Source organism: Cervus canadensis, chromosome 4 (assembly GCF_019320065.1).
Source record: "Cervus canadensis isolate Bull #8, Minnesota chromosome 4, ASM1932006v1, whole genome shotgun sequence".
NCBI classification, from domain to species: Eukaryota; Metazoa; Chordata; class Mammalia; order Artiodactyla; family Cervidae; genus Cervus; species Cervus canadensis.
The window spans coordinates 79097638-79113551 of record NC_057389.1 but is presented as its reverse complement, the minus strand read 5'-3'; positions in this window follow the sequence as shown (position 1 = coordinate 79113551).

Here is a 15914-nt window from a genome sequence, read left to right as displayed (position 1 = left end):
GTGAGATGGGGATAACAATACCTAAATCATACAGCCAATGAGAGGATTGATGAATTCTACACAGTTAAAAAGCTTAGAACAATGCCTGGGTCACAGCCAGTGCTCAATAGGTGCAGCTACTTTCTTTCCTCCTTCGTGTTTTTCCCCTGCTTCCTTGTGCTTTTAATGTGCATCCCTGCCTTGGACCCTTACACTCTGTCCTGTAAAAAGAAACCAACCTTGGGACCGAGAAGCTCTAGGTTTCGATCTTGGTGCTGTCACATTATCCGTGTGTTCTTGCAAAAGCTCCTTGACCTTCTGAACCTTAATTTCTTAACCATAAATTGCAGATGTTAATGATGTGTTGTTTCCTATTAGGATGTGGTGAGGGGTGAAGAAGAGGTTATGTTGGCTATTCTTCATTTGCCCTCCAAATCCACTCTCCCATTTTCTATACACTTCTGTGCACCATGGAGTGATGTTTATCGACTAAATTAATGGGCAAACTCACCCTCTGCCTCCTGACTTGGCTCGGTGAATAGAAAGCACCAGAAGTAAGGAAACTGAGGTCAGGGTGTTAATTTCCCGAGTTCTCTCCCTCCTTGTTCCCTATGGGCGAATTGCATAAGTGCATTGAAGGTCGCAGTTTTGGTTGAGTGTAGTCCCTTCTCTCTCTGAGTCCTCCTAGGTATTCCCTCCTTTGAGGCTCTAAGGGAACAGGCTCCCCAGTGTTGCTAGTCCTGATACACTGTAACATCTCTTTCTCCTTTCTCTAAAATAACCCTGCACACATCTTTGTAAATATCTCTTTATTAAATTTTCCTCAATTATCCCTGTTTGAGTTTGCCATCTGTTTCTATCTACAATCCTGATTGCTACACCATGTAAAGTCCCTGGCACCGTGCCTGGCTCCTAATAAGTGAGAATTTCTCCCTAAAAACAATGTCTGCCATGACTTCCTCAGGCATTGCCTGGCCATAGCTTGGCATTTGCAGAAGAGTCTTGACATTGACATCACGAATCTGGGCAATTATAGGGAATCTCTGAAAAAAGCTGGGAAGTAATATTCTCCAGAGTAGTAGAATCTATAGCCATATCCTTGTTGGAAATTCAGACTCCAAACTGAATCTATGAAAAATGATGTTTACATATATTATTCCTATGTTGCCACCTCTGTATGATGCCAGGTACAAAGATGCCCTGTTCATCATTCTGTCTTTTGGAAAATTCCAGGGTCCTGTAACAGATGAAAAAGAAGAGCAGATCATGAGAAAGAAGAACACAGCTTGTTTTCTATCACAAGTCTGTCACTTATGCCCCTTCTAAGGAGTTTCTCCCACAGTCACTGGTGGATTGGATGAAATTAGCACAAGAACAATTGAAAGTTGATCAAATCTTTTAAAAATAGTATAAAAATTTTTGATATAGTTTTACATGAAGAAAAAAGTACCTGAACTTATTTTCTGATTTATAACCACTCTACCAGCAACTCCTTAAGTCAAAATATTCATATTTTGGTCTACTAGAAAACCAAGGGATGTTAACTGTGCAGCTGACAAACAGTCCAGGAGTTAGTATTGATGTGGCATAGTTCTCCTATTTCGTTTTCTTTTTTCTCGGGTGTTTTTTTTTTTTTTTTCCACATCTCCAGTGGTTTCATTTTGGTGTTCATTCTTTGTATTCAAACATACTTTTCCTAAGCCTCATGCTAAATTAGCCTAATCCCAAATACCAAATATTTTCAATTCAGATCCTTAAATGTATGCAAGATATTAAATTCATGGTTCCGTTTCCGTAACCCTTGACACTGAATATTTAACAAGAGCTTTAAAAAATTCTAGTAATTTTTCCTGGTTGTGAGAAAATATGTGGTCATAGGACAGCCACTTAAAGCATAAGTAGTATTTTAAATCGTTAGTGCTAACATGCTTCAGTGTGATATATATCAATATTTCTTTTATGTGTTAATATTAGCAATCTATTTGAATGTTTTGTAGTCTCTTTTATCTGCTTCACAAATTTTTGCTTGCATATATTAATCTCACTGATGCACAGATAATAAGTATTGATGTCTCTATTTTGTTTAAAGTCTGTAAACTCTGATTTTTCTTTCTCTTCTGTCAAATCCCTTGTGGCTGAGGGCTGTAATCTTCCAAGTGTTTGCGTGAACCAAAGTGGTTCACTTCCCTTCATAACAAAACCAACCCACAATAATAATTCCAGGACGGCATTCTTCCCCTTGAAGAGTTAAAGGAATCTGTAGTTTGCCTCCACAACATTCTTCAGATGTGTTGGTTCACTAAGGGAATGCTAACAAATGAGATAGGGCTATGAGGAAAGACATCTTTCAGCCAGCGCTTCATTTTTTCTTTTTTCCCTTTTCTTATTTTAACTTCCTTCAATGCTGATAGAACTGAAGCAAAGTGATGAACACCTCGCAGAATGAAGCCCCCTCAGCCTCGTCCTGTATCCTCCCTCCTCTCTGTAGCACTACCAGCCTTGATAAGGGCCTCAAATGTTTGGCCTTGGAGCAGACACAGTAGATTTTCAGCTAAGTGCAGTCAAGGAATTTCTCTAGGGGGCTGGACCAATTCTTCACAGACAGCCCTGAGCCATGAGCTCTGCAATATGACTGATGCACTTGGAAGAATCTTTAAAAAGATAATACATAAAACAATATCTTAGAATCAAAATTTAAAGGTACTCTAGGCATAATATACCTCAACTGGGTTTGTGCTAAGTCGCTTCAGTTGTGTCTGACTCTTTGCAATTCTATGGAGTATAGCCCACCAGGCTCCTCTGTCCATGGGATTCTCCAGGCAAGAATACTGGAGTGGGTTGCCATGCCCTCCTCCAGGGGATCTTCCCCACCCAGAGACTGAACCCTTGTTTCAGGCATTTCCTACATTGTCAGGCAAGTTCTTTACCAATAGTGCCAGCTGGGAAGCCCGATATACCTCACTACAGGACTATTAAAAAAGACTCTTAATCCAACAAGTTACTTATTGTGTAAAGTTTTGTACATACTTAAGATTTGCATTCTGTCATTTATAAGAAAATGCTATTTATTGCTTGGAATAGTGATCAATGCCTAAAGAAGACAGAATCTAAGTGACACTGTGTTTAGTGAACTGTTTAGTTGGTCTTTGCCATTCTCTACAGAGAAGAGGAGGAAAATTTCAATTTTAAGATACTCTTTTAAAACCACCTATCATTTTCCACAACAGAAACTATCGTACAGAGTTGTTAAATGTAATGGTTGTAGAACCCATTCCTTATCCAAGAGGAAAAAAAAAAACCTCACCACAAAAAATATTTGTTTACTTTGCCAGAGAACAGTTTTTATCATAGAAAATGTAGGATTATAAGATAAATAGATGGGCCCACAAATCCCCCATAAAGAGGGGAATCTAAAGAATACCTTTGGAGTGCATGACCTGCTCAATGCCTCTTATATAAATAAGATGTGTGGGAGTTGTATTAATTCAGTGGGAAAAGTACAGCTTTGGCAATTCTTAGGAAGGCAGTGCAAATTTCGATTCAGCTCTTTATTCTCAGGTCATTGAAATCGTGTCTCAGCTTCCTCATCGGTGAAATGGATTATAATACGAATGAGGATTTGCAAGATGAATGCAGAGCCAGTGAACACAGACCGGCAAGTGCGATTGCCCAATAAATGATTTTTCTGACAAACTATAGTTTGTTTAATATTTACCAGAATGTGATATGGAAAAGAAAATTAAAAAGAGAAAAATTTTAAACACAAACATACAAAATCTGCTTATCTGGCAATGACCTCCTCTATCCTTCAGTCTTGTCCCAACTTTTCCCAGCTCCAGTCTGTACTTTCTTCTTTAAGAGAGGAAAACTTGACTTTCTATGCCAGTTTAACACCTCCATGGTGACTAAGAGGGCAGGGAAGGCTGCACTGTTCCTCACAGCAAAAAATTATGCTTGTCCTTGTATTTTCAACTCCTACAGTCTCTGCCTCCTGGCTAAAAATCATCTGAATCTGAGAGAATTTGGTGACCTTGTTTTTCTTCTGATTAACCAACCTCACTCAATATTCTTCAGTCTTGATTAGCAGTTGATTTTATTTTACAATTTAAATACATCTGTAGAGAAAGAATAGCTGTCTTCTTCCACATAAATCATTCAGTTAAGGTCTCAGATTTTGAGGCAGGCTCCCCAGGTCTCTTGGCCTCCCTGTTTATTGGCTGTGTGACTGTGAGCAAGTTACTAATTTCTTCCTCAATTTCTTCAACTTGAAAAAGAAATGTAAAAGTAGCACCTACCATTTAGAGTTGTAATAAAGATTATATTAGTTAATATACACAAAAAAGCATAGAATACATAGTAAATGCCATATAAATGTTGGCTGTATTTTCCTAAGGGTCTCTGTTTAGCTTTCATACGAAGACAAAATATATGTTTATATCTATATATATGTATGTTTAGTCAACTGGGCTTCCCTGGTGGCTCAGAGGATAAAGCATCTGCCTGCAATGTGGGAGACCTGGGTTCGATCCCTGGGTTGGGAAGATCCCCTGGAGAAGGAAACAGCAACCCACTCCAGTATTCTTGCCTGGAGAATCCCATGGACAGAGGAGCCTGGCGGGCTACAGTCTACGGGGTCACAAAGGGTTGGACACAACTGAGCGACTTCACTTGCTTTTCTTTCTTTCTTAGTCAGCTATTAATGTGTATAGTCAAGCTGACTGACTTAACTAGTCATTGCAAGTTAATCTCACTCATGGCTAACCTGGATCTACTGAGTGAATGTGCTTGGAGAGGAGATATATATGCGCTAATTCACTTCAGTCATGTCCGGCTCTTTGTGATCCCATGGACTGTAGCCCACCAGACTCCTCTGTCCATGGATTCTCCAGGCAAGAATACTGGAGTTGCCAGACCCTCCTCCAGCAGATCTCCCAACCCAGGGGTCACACACGTCTCTTTATGTCTCCTGCATTGGCAGGCGGGTTCTTTACCACTAGCGCCACCTGGAAGCCCCTGGAGAGGAGTTACTTCTTCAATTTACTTTCTTCATCAGGCTAGTTGCCTTGGGGGTACCCCCCTCAAGTCTCTCTTCACCCCCAAAGCTCAAGTGGTATCTGTAATAGAATTCAATCCATAATTCATTTCTTTTTCCAGGATTATTGAGATATAATTGACATGTAATGTTGTGATAGTTTAAGATTTTGCAATGTGCTGATAGAATATATGTAATTATTGTGAAATGATTACCACAATAAGGTTAGTTAACATAAGCACCATCTCACTTAGTTACAACTTGTGTGGCGGGGGGTGTGATAGCTTTTATGATATACTCTCTTAGCGATTTTCAAATATACAAATACAATGTACAATGTGGTAATATTAACTATAGAATTTATTTATCTTATAATGGGAAGTTTTCACCCTTTATCCACCATCAACAATTTCCCCAAAACCCCCACCTCTGGAAACCATCAATCTACTCTGTTTCTATGAGTTCAGTTTTGTTTTTTTTTTTAATTCTACATATACATGAAAATGTACAATATTTGTCTTATTGTTTCTGTCTGGCTTATTTCACAAAGCATAATTCCCTCAAAGCCAATCCATATTTTTGCAAATGAAAGAACATGGCTGAATAATGTTCCATCTGTCCATGGACACTTAGGTTGCTTCTTTTTTTTGGCTATTATAAATAAACCTGTAAAGAACACGGGAGTGTAGTAATCGCTATATAGTGATTTCATTTCCTTTGGACATATACCCACAAGTGGGCTTGCTGGGTCATTTGGCAGTTCTATTTTTAATCTGGGGGAAGGGGGTGGGGTTTCTATACTGCTTCCATAGTAACTGTACCAATTTATGTTTCCATCAACAGTGTACAGACATTTCCTTCCCACATCCTCACCAGCACTTATTATCACGTGTCCATTGGACAGTAATCATTCCAACAGGTTTGAGGTAACCATATCTCACTGTGCTTTTGATTTGCAAGTCCCTGTGGTGGGCTTCCCTTGTGGCTCAGCTGATAAAGAATTCACCTGCAATGTGGGAGGCCTGGGTTCGATCCCTGGGTTGGGAAGATCCCCTGGAGAAGGGAAAGGCTACCCACTCCAGGATTCTGGCCTGGAGAATTCTATGGACTGTATAGTCCATGGGGTTGCAATGAGTTGGACATGACTGAGTGACCTTCACTTCACTTCACTTCGTTGATGACTAGTGATGCTAACTGTTGGCCATTTGAATATCTTCTTTGGGAAAAAATGTCTAGGCAGATCATTTGCTCATTTTTTAATTGGATTATATGTGGATTTTGCTATTGAATTATGTGAGTTCCTTATATGTTTTGGAAATTAATCCCTTATCAGTTATGTGTTTTGCAAATATTTCTCCTATTCCATAGACTGCCTTTTCACTTTGTTGATTTTATCTTTTGCAATGTGAAAGGTGTGTAGTTTGATGTAGTCTTACTTGTTTATTGTTGCTTTTGTTGTTTGTGCTTTTGGTGTCATATCAAAAAAAATTGTTGCCAAGATCACCATGAAGGGACTTTTTCCTTGTTTTCTTCTTTATGGTTTCAAGTCTTACGTTTAAGTTGCTAATCCATTTTGAATTCATTTTGTGAGTTGTGTAAGATATGGATCCAGGTTCATTTGTTTCCCTGTGAATATCCAGTTTTTTCATCATCATTTATTGAAGAGACTACGTTTTTCCAATTAAGTTTCTGGGATTCCTTGTTTTACCTAAGTCTAAAAGTAGCACTGGTCATCAGGTACCCCCTCCTCAGGCATTTCTGAGACTCTTTAGAAGAAGGTTAATGTGTCCCACAACTTTGTCCTATGGTTGTTGGAGACTAGCAAGCCAGCATCTTGCCTCATTCTTCCTGGCTGTGTGTTGCTATCAGATAAAATGTTTCTCTTCTATGTTAATACTGGTGACTTTATAGTCAGTCCACTTTGTTTTAAGCTGTAAAACATTCCTTCCTTAAAATCTCTAGACACAATCTAAAATGAGGCTATGGAATTTAATAAAACTTCACTAATGGCTTGAGAATAGAGAAAGGAGTTAACAATAAGAAAAAGAAATGAAGGAAGGAGACAGGAAGGGAGGGAGGGAGAGAGGAAGGAAGACAGAAGAAATAGGGAAGAAGGGAGAAATGGAGGGTGAGAGAGAAGGAAGCTGGTGTAAGAATACTTGCTTACAGTTGCTTGACTCAAGGCTTCTTTGTTTTACTCCATTAGATGATACCAACACAGGGCATAGGCCCAATAAATGAATATTAATTAAATGACCAAATGAAAAGTTTCAGCATTCAGGCCATCTCCCATGCAGGGGAAGGGTTGAGGGTTTCTGACTATATGCTTCTTACCCTGGAGTTATTGCTCCAAAAGCCTTCACTTACCCCAAAAGTCTTGATTCCCACAGAGAGACTGATGGGCTATTCTCAGACATGCCACCCAGGGTGTGTAATTATCCCCACTGACTCAAATCTACCCACAGTGGTGATAACCTCTTGTGTTATTATTCACAGACTTTTAACTCTCAGTTTTCATTCCAGAATTAGATCTAGGTTTTATCTTTATATAAACAAAATTCCATCAGAGGGTTTTTTTTTTTTCTTTTCTCTCCAGTGTTTATTTTAAAAATAAGCATCTTACTAAGCAGAATTCAGTTTTCCCTCTTTGTAATTCAAATTTTGCATTTGCAGCTTCCTCTCTGCCTCTGCCTCTGCAGTCCCTGGCTTTTCATTTATCAGGCAGGGTTCAAGTTCAAGGTTTTGGACTTCTCTAGCTCTATAGTAGCCTTTGCAAGTGGCAGCATTTCCTAAGCAAATTAACTATTTGGGGCAGGGCATGGGGAGTCCATCTGACTTCTTTCAGTATTGCCTCTCCTTTTCTAAGGAGTGAGTGTTTTGCTTGGTTTTGCAAAACAAGAGCATTTTAGAGCTCTTGTTTAGAGCATGCTCACTAAGCCTAGCAAAGGTGACTGGTCAAGGATTCTGGTCATCCCTACGTCTTTTCCCACCTCAGAGATAAGGCTAACAATCACCAACATGTATTATAAGTTAGCTATTGAAAGCATGAATTATTAGTTTAAATATCTAGTAGTAAGGTAGCTTTCATTTTCTAAAAAGTATAACTCTTTAGAATTCACAGCCTTATAATCAGGCTCTGATTATTTCTAGGATAATAATGCTATGTCAGGATTGGGTTTTAAACAATTTATTTTTAATCTGCATATAGCCTTAGTTAAGAAAAGCTACTTGTAAATTTCAAAATTTTGAGAAAATTAAATATTAAAGTGTTTCCTGATTCTTTTATCACATAGTGGTTCAGATTATCTGAAGTCCTAAATCATTAAAGAAATCCTGCAACTGCTTTATATTTATTTAAATAAAAGTAAAATATTGACCTCCCTACCTATTCTATAGACCAGTGGCAACCTTGCCTGAAAAAAAGTGATGATTTTTAGAGTTATGATTGTTAATGGCCCTTGAATGTATCCTGCACAGGCCTTTAACTCCCCAGTGTAAGTAAGGTTCAGCCCTTTCCAGATGGGAAAATGATAAGGACACTAGGAAGATAGCAGGTCATTCTTGGGCAGCTGCCAGAAACTTACAGCAAAATGAATCATGTAGGGCTGTGGTGCTTTAGCCAGCATTTTTCCATTTTAATTTATCAAGCCAAAGCTTGTTGACATGAAAGTGAATGAAATTGTTATACAGTGGGCTCTAAAAAGCCAGCTCAAGGGTTTAGTGCAGAAGAACTCTGACTATAAATAACAAAGAAAATACAGGAAATGTTCGTTCTTCTAGCACCTGCTCTGTTATTTGAGATGCACTGGCAATTAAGTCAAATCCCAATATTGGTATCAACTGGAAAAAGGCCAATTCTTTGAAATATTACAGAGGCTGCGTAATCTGTTGTAGATGGTTATCGAAAGGTGAATCCTCAAAATAGTCATTCTAGTTTTTGATATGTGGGGCTCTATTTATTTGTTTATCAAATGTAATAAAGTAACTGACAGAAATGACAAAGTAGTATTGATGCTACTAGGAGATTTTGCAATCAGAAAAGGTTAATACCATCTTGCTTGAAAAAAATCATTTTGCAGTGACTTGTCCAAAAAGGAAAACAATGATATAAATCACTGACTAGCATTTACAAATGAAATCTCTGCATTTAGCTGAAGCATATAAATCAGACGTTACTGTGAAAGCAAGATATCTCCAATTTCTACTGTGAGTGAAAGAAAAAAATTAACTAATTAGAGTAGAATTTGACACATGTGCATTAAGGGGAAAAATATTCCCTGATGAAAGAATATTTAATATTTCAAAACCTCTCATCAATGTTTTGCACATAGTGCTCCTGATTTAAATATCTTTCTCCTATTAAAGAATGTTACATGTATTAGGGAGAGGTGAAATATGATATTATCTCTTGTCATCTGAGGATGGAATAACACAGTGATTCCATTGCATCTGCTGGACTTTGTGGAATTTGGAAAAATATATTGTCTTTTTTTCATTATACAGTTTATTTATTTGTGCCTATCCTCAAAGCATAGTTATTGAATGCTTACTTTGGGTATTACAGTTAAGAAGATTATCAGTTGCCCAAATTGACCATGCAGATAAATCAACTGAGTGTGGCACTTACCTTTTCTATAGAGGAAGATAGAACATATAAATAAATACCTATGATACAAATATGAAGTGGTAAATATGTTTATTAGTGTTTATAATCAAATGTAAAATAAGACTTCCCTTTATCATCACTCCTTTTTTCTAATTTATGAATTAACCTGTATCTTGCCAGAAATATAAAATTAAGCGCTGTTTAGTTTCATGGCAATTTATTATCTTTATTTAAAACAGTAGAATTGCATGTTATTGTAGTCCTGGTAAATCTAGACTCTGAGTTTACCATACTATAATCTATACACTACAAAAAGACCATTAGGCCATTCCGCACATCATCACTGGAAGTTATTTAAAATGACTATTGGTATTATTTAATGTTGATAATTGGAGAAGGGAATGGCAACCCACTCCAGTATTCTTGCCTGGAGAATTCCATGGACAGAGGAGCCTGGTGGGCTGCAGTCCATGGGGTTGCATAGAGTTGGACATGACTGAGCTACTAACACACACACAATGTTGATAATAAGACACCATTCAATTAACTGTGAGGAAAAATAAAACAACGGTTAATATTTGGGGAAGTGTATCATATTCTAGGTATGTTGCTAATTGATTTACACACATTATAGTTTGATCTATATGTTACCTACCCCTGTGTTGCTTAGTACAGTTTATCTGTGAACAACATGAATAGCATTGGTCCATTTTCACATAGATTTTTTTTATATATGTAAATACCACAGTAGTACACAATCTACAGTTGGTTGAATCCTCAGATGCAAAGCCACAAGAGAGAGAGTTAGATTTTCAACTTCAGGAATTGTGGATACTCCTAACCTCTGTGTTGTTCAAGGGTCAACTGTACTACTACCTTTGCTTTTTACAGATGAGAAAACTGAAGATTTGAACATTTAATTAACTTGACAGTGTTTGAATTTTAACCCAGATGAGCAATACTATAAGCATTGCTCTAATCTGAAACAGACTATCAATTTTTAAAAATAAAAGATAAAATATTATTACTTATAGAAAATATGATTCCATATTTGAAAAAAGAGAATTGAACTGGAAAGCTATTACAAATAAAGACATCTATTTACATAGTTGATGAATGTACATTCATATGTATAGATTATAACCAATTAAAAAATACAGTAGAGGAAATAATGTCATTCATAGCCTCAAACAGAGCAATCTTTATAGAAACAACATTATAAGTATCTGTAGGTGACTACAGGGTGAAAATTTTTTAGTATCTGTTGAAAGACATAGTAATAGTCCTTCCATAAAATGCAATCTATCCTGTTTTTATAAATAAAGATTCAAATTGTGAAGTGAAAGACGGTCACTTTCCGACTTTCGGAAGTGATACACAAAAGTCGGTTATGCCCAACTCTTTGCTGCCTCATGGATTGTAGCCTGCCAGGCTCCTCTGTCCATGGAATTCTCCAGGCCAGCAGTTCCCTTCTCCAGGGGATCTTCCTGACCCAGGGATCAAACCCAGGTTTCCCACATTGCAGGCAGATTCTTTACTGTCTGAGTGGCCAGGTAAAACATTAACTAAAAAAAAACCCCTAAAATCTACAAAATAAAAAAATATTACTACTTAGTCTGGAAAATAAACACATAAAACTAGCTAGAAATATTCTAAAGAAGAGTGGGAAGTCATACCAGATAATAAAACATATGTTAAATCTCTAATTCATATAACTGTAATAATGGCCAGCAATACACAGAAATATAAATGGAATAAAATGAGTTCAGAAATAGACCCAAACACATTTGAGAGGTAACACAAAAAGAGCATCTCAAACCAGTGGGGATAAAGATGAATTTTTCAACAAATCTTTTATAACTGTATAGTCATTAAACAAAATAAAGTCACACTTTAATATTACTACTTACATGAAAATAAACTACAGATGGATCAAAGAGTTAAACAGTGAAGCCATAAAAGTATTGGATGAAAACACGGCTGAGTTAATTTATAACGTTAGAATGGAGATGATCTTTCTAAGCAGACACAAAACTCAGAAACTATAAATTTGATAACTTAGCCAACACTTAAAAACCTTTCAGGAAAATCTAAAACAGTTTGAAGAGAGGACATTTAACAAAAAAGAAACACATGACAAAAAAAATTCCCATCCTTAATTTTGCAAAAAAAAAAAATTGATTTTTAAATAAAAACAATTTAACACAACTTTTTACATTAAAATGTGATAATAGTTTAAAAACTGAGATCAACTTAAACATCATTAAGTAAGAGATTCATTAAATAATTTATAGTATATTTAAATAATGTAAAATTGTACAACCTAATCAATAAAAAATTGGAATAGATCCAAATAATATAAAATTTGTATCATTTCATTAAATATTTAAATCATTTTAAAGAGTGACAGCCACAAATTTTTAAAAGATGCTTATATGTATAGGAAAGATTACTTCTAGCAATAGATATTCAGAAAAGGTGAGCCTTAAGTAGTAAAGAGAATTTAAGATAATGAGAAAGATGAGAATTGCTAAAAAATAGCATGCCAAATTTCAAGAGTTAGAAAAATTTTACAAGTTTGAGGCAGATGAAGTTAGAGATAGATGAAGAAGAAAAAGCATGCTGGGGTCATATCACTGAAGGCTTTAATTATCTTACTGAAGAGGATGCAGGTGATGAGGAAATCGCACTTGCCTGCAATCTAACCAACCATGTGCACAAGTAGCCTCTTTCCTAAAATATCTCATTTAAACCTCTCACTGTGCCTAAGAATTACTTACGATTATTCCCATTTTAAAAGTAAGGAATTAAGACCAGAAAACTTAAATAACTCACCCAAGTTCTCCCAGTAAGTAATAGAATTGACATTTAAATTGGGTAATCATATAATTGATTGTATAACTTGGTACACTTTTGAGTGTGAAAGAAACAGCAAGCTTAAACAAGTTCTATCATGATCTACAAAGGAGAAAGATCACCTTTGGTACGTTTGAACCCAAGCCTGTCTCTAAAAGCCTACTCTGTGACATCACTTACCTTTTCACATGTTGGCCCACACCAAGTATTTTTACTTTGAAAATCTTCTCATGACCTCACCAAATGCGCTGTCAAACAATGTCTCACATCAGAATTAGGGACGAATTAGTCCTGCTAGCTCACCTGACTGACATCTCTATCTACAAAATGATCTATACAACTTATGGGACAGCATTTTGCTCAGGTACATGTTAAATGACCCAGACCTCAATGTTTACAGTCTTGTCCTGGAATATTGTTCTTCAGGATAATAGAGCCTACCACTTCAGAATTTGAATTCCATAGCATTTCTTTCCTAGAAAAATATGTGTTACCACTATTCAGCCTAAACCTGATCTTTTCTAGTCGAGGATTCTTGGTTGATTTATACTCAGTATTATGAACATTACAAATGACATTATTTAGCAGCTGTTTTCCTTTTGCAGGCTAAGTCATTGTTAGCTTAGAGTAGTTATTTAGAACTGTGGGTGTTTTCAAAATACTTCTCATCAAAAATTTCTTTGTCAGTTGACCATATTGGATGCTTATTATTTTATGCCCCTCATATGTTAAACCTGTCATCTTTATCCTTGTCTTCCACCAATTTTTTCCTCCCAGGCCTCTGCATGTTTTCTTGTCATTAGATACAGAATCACTGCATGCACATTCTAAAATGTGCTATTGTTATAATGAAAAGTGCCAGTAATTTCTGTATCTCACTTTAAGGATGACTGTTTATATACTAGTAGTATTCAAGTATTTATGATCAGAATTATCTACTTCCTTGGAGAAAGAAATGGCAATCCACTCCAGCGTTCTTGCCTGGAGAATTCCATGGACAGAGGAGCGTGGCAAGCTACAGTCCATGGGGTCGCAAAGAGTCAGACACGACTAAGCAACTAACACACACACATCTACTTCCTTTACACTTATAAGGTTGCAATGAGTATACTCTATATGGAGTAAGAAATAGGAAATTTATTTAATTATCTATCTATAGATAATACATACACACATATATATAACAATAAGTTTGTAATGAATTGTTATTTTGTACTTTAAAATGCATTATAAGTTTTTGACGGTGTATATATAATTGACATTTTCCTTTACCTCCTTCTTGCCAGATATTTTTTACTGCTATTGTAAGCAAACTAATTTGTGCCACTCAAACACCAGATGAATGCAGTTGATGTTTCAAGAAACACTGTCAAACTCAAATATTTTCATAAGGGCCATAAATAGCAGTTCCAATTAATTTTCTTTCATTCTTTCCTTCTTCCTTTCCTCCCTCCCTCCCTCCTTTCCTCCCTTCCTTTCTTTATTCTTTCTTTCTGCCAACAAATTGACCAACACTTTGTAACAGACAATTCCTGGTAAAGCAAATAGAAAAGTAAGCAAGACAAGGCGTCTGACCTCATAAAACTCACCCTTCTAGTGGGAGGAAACATGAGCAAATTAATTGTGCTGGCAGTGCAAAGTACTCTCAAGAAAACTTTCTTAAAGAAAGATGATGTGAAATAGACATAAAGATAAACAAAAGCCTAAAGAATCTGTTGCTTGTAGGTCTGCCTGTAAGAAATACTGAAGTTTGTATTTTAGGATGAAGGAAAATAATACCAGATGAAAGAAAAGGGTGAAGAACTCTGGAAATAGTTCATATGTATAAATATAAGAGAATATTCTTACAATTTCTTTAAAAGGCAACACTGTGGTCACTCATTTATGTAAGAAAATTTCAGCAAACTGTAGATAGATAATCTCCTCAATCTAAAAGGTATCTATAAAACATTATACTTGTGTTTAGTAAAAATTGAACATGTCCCTAGGAGTCAGAAACAAGGTAAGGATTTATGCTGTGACTGACCACTTTTAGTGGATATTGTACTTAAGTCCTGTCTTACAGGAGGGAGAAACTAATGGAGGGTATAGAGATTGGCAAGAAAGAAGTAAAATTCTTTATTTACAGGTGGCTTTATTGTTTACATTAAAAATTCTAATAAATCTATAAAACAAACTACTAGCACTAATTAGTGAATTTAGCAAGGTCACAGGATACATAGTCAATATATTATAAAATCAATGTTTTTTCTATATATAGTAAAAACAACTAGAAAATAAAAATTTAGGAACAATATTGTATTATATTATCTATTGCTGCATTTCAAACAACCATAGATGTAATGACTTAATACCACAATAAGCATTTAGTACCTCACACAGTTTCCATGGTTGAGGGATTTGGGAAGAACTTGGCCGAGTGATTCTGGCTTGGGATCTCTCAAGGGGTTGCAGTCAAGATGTCAGCCAGAGCGGCAGAGCTCTTAGAGCTGGACTGGAAGATCTTCTCTCAAGAAGGCTTTCCAGCGTGGCTGCCAAGTATTGGTGAGAGTGTTGCTGCATGTGGTAAGAGGTCTCTGTTCCCCACCACATGGGCCTCTCCTAGGGCCTCGCAGGTGTCTTCATGACGTGGCAGTAGCTTCCTTCAAAGTGAATGATGATCCAGAAGAGATCAATCACAGGCCACAGTTTCTTTCATGAGCCTTGGAAGTCTCACTCAGTCATCCCCATGACGTTCTCTTGGCCACTCAAGCCAACTTTATTCAGTGGGGATGCCTGCCCAAAGGCAAACATACAGAGTGAGTGAAAACCTTTGGGAACCTTCTTGGATGATGATCATCCCAAATACTATTTATTATAACACCAAAAATAGAGCTTTTAAGTGCAGAAATAAACATAAAGTATATGAAAGATTTTGTGCTGAAAACTGCAAAGCATTGCCCAGGGAAATTGAAGAATTCCTCAATAAATGGAAAAATATGCTATGTTAATGAATTAGAAGTCTCGCTGATGTAAAAGTATCAATTCTCTCCCAAATTGATATATGATACAAGTTCATTAAAATCTAATAAGGCTTTTATATAAAAATGGAAAAGCTGATTCTAGGATTTGTAAGGACATGCAAAAAAACTAAAATATCCTTGAAGACAATTGTAAGATATACAACTGTCTCTTTGCAAGACCTGTTACAAAACTACAGTAAACTGTCAAGAAAGTGATAGACAACAAGGATAGCAGAATAGGTCAATGACAAACTGAGAATCCAAATAGAGAATCCAAAAATATTCCTATTTGTAAACAAGTTCTTTTGTTATTCAAAAAAGGACTCAAGCAATTTAATGCAGGAAAGTCTTTTTAACAAATAGTGTTGGAACAACTGGATAAATGTATGAAAGAAAAATGAATCTTGACCTCTCATTTCAAATGACACACACAATAATT